Here is a 2,372-nt window from a genome sequence, read left to right on the forward strand (position 1 = left end):
TAGGCTAAGCTCGAACTCGATAGTTCAAAATTCTTATACTCAAGTTTGTTCGGCTCAAATCCACCTCCATTGTATTCACAAAAAAAACTTTATAACAAAAAGTTTAAAATGACAAGTAAAATCCACATTATAAATTGGTTTCACCATTGAAGGGAAAAATTTTATTAGAACTCAGAAACAACTGATCAAGCTAAGTCAATTGATGTAAGGTTTGATAGTACTCCTCATATGCACACTTAACCAATATCACTTTTGTTTTGTCATTCTCTTTTAGAATCTTAATGATGTCTTTTTTCTTTTTATTTTACCTCTTATAGAAGTAACGTCAAATTATCCTTTAAGAATCTCTAACGATATAAAATGTTTTTGTGAGGTAAGAATAAAGTGCAACATGAATAAGGTGATTTCAAGTTTGTGTATAGTATATAATAAGATAAAAGGAAAGAAATATCCTTTGTGTTATAAATTTAATACACAAATATACAAAAATAAATGATTAAAGAAGAATTGAGAAGGAGAGAAAGCAACTGAGAGAATTTTATTTCATATCCGGATGAAGAGAAGAAGAAGAAGAATGGCGTTTTTCATGAAGAGTAAAGGGGCAGCATTTATAGACATTTGGCTGCCCCATTAGTCAACAAATATGGCTGTAAACATAGCCAATTTTCCAAGCTAATTTAATGCATTCCCATTGCTTTTTGGCCAAAGTCTTCTCACGTGGTGGAAAATCCACCTTCTGCAACACTCCCCCTTGGATTTTCACCACTTACAGATAATTATATTAACTTTGCTAAGAAAAAACCCAGTGGGATAAAAACCAAAGCAAAGGAACATAATTATAAAATGTCCTGTAAGTTGGCGTTGGACGTGCTTAAACTGCCTCATTAAAAACCTTACTAGGAAAACCCAGTGGGACAAAACCTAGTGAAGGAAAAAAGAGTACAGTGCACCTTTTGTCCAATATTGGATAAGCTTCAAAATTTTGCCTGATGAACGCTCCCCCTGATGAACGCTCCCCCTGATAAACGCTCCCCCTCTTTATAGTAGGATTAACTTGGTCGCGTGTTGAGCCGCCGCATACCGATGTTATACACTAACTTCTCAAATGTTGATGTCGGTAGTGTCTTAGTGAACAAATCTGCAAGATTCTCACTGGATCTGATTTGTTTGACATCAATCTTTTTGCTCTGCTGGAGCTCATGAGTATAAAAGAACTTCGGTGAGATATGTTTGGTTCTGTCTCCTTTGATGTACCCACCTCTAATTTGGGTTATACATGCTGCATTGTCTTCATATAATATGGAAGGAGTGTCTATTGTAGAAGGAAGACTGCATGCATTCTGAATATGATGGATGACAGACCGTAACCATATACATTCTCGGCTGGCTTCATGAAGAGCTAAAATTTCTGAATGATTTGAAGAAGTTGCAACCAAGGTCTGCTTGGTGGAACGCCATGATATAGCTGTGTCATTATAAGTAAAAACATATCCCGTTTGTGAACGGGCCTTATGGGGGTCAGAAAGATAACCAGCATCTGCATATCCAACCAAACTAGAATTTTTAGGGGATTTGACAGAATAGAATAATCCCAAATCTCTAGTTCCACATAAGTAACGGAGTATATGTTTGATTCCGTTCCAGTGACGACGGGTTGGTGCAGAGCTAAATCGGGCCAATAAATTAACTGCGAAGGATATATCCGGTCTCGTGCATTGGGCCAAATATAATAAGGCTCCAATGACATTAAGATATGGTACTTCAGGACCAAGTATCTTTTCATCTTCATCTTTAGGACGAAATGAGTCCCTTTTTGGATCAAGAGACCGAACAACCATTGGGGTGCTCAAAGGATAAGCCTTATCCATATTAAAACGTTTTAATAATTTTTCAATATACGTTGCTTGATGGATAAGTATTCCATTTGAATTGTGCTCGATCTGCAGGCCGAGACAATATTTTGTTTTCCCCAAATCCTTCATTTCAAATTCTTTTTCCAGATATTCAGCAGTTTTTGAGAGCTCTTCAGGAGTTCCAATTAAATTCATGTCATCAACATAAACTGCTATAATAGCAAATCCCGATTCTGACCTTTTAATAAAGACACATGGGCATATAGGGTCATTCACATATCCCTCTTTTTTCAAATATTCACTGAGGCGATTGTACCACATACGTCCGGATTGTTTTAATCCGTACAATGATCGTTGTAATTTAATTGAGTACAAGCCTCTTGAATTGACCCCTTTTGCTTCAAGCAATTTGTATCCTTCAGGGAGTTTCATATAAATTTCAGCGTCTAAATTTCCATACAAATAAGCAGTAACTACGTCCATTAGACGCATATCCAGTCCTTCAGAGACTGTTAAACT

The sequence above is a fragment of the Mangifera indica genome, chromosome 10, assembly GCF_011075055.1.
Source record: "Mangifera indica cultivar Alphonso chromosome 10, CATAS_Mindica_2.1, whole genome shotgun sequence".
NCBI classification, from domain to species: Eukaryota; Viridiplantae; Streptophyta; class Magnoliopsida; order Sapindales; family Anacardiaceae; genus Mangifera; species Mangifera indica.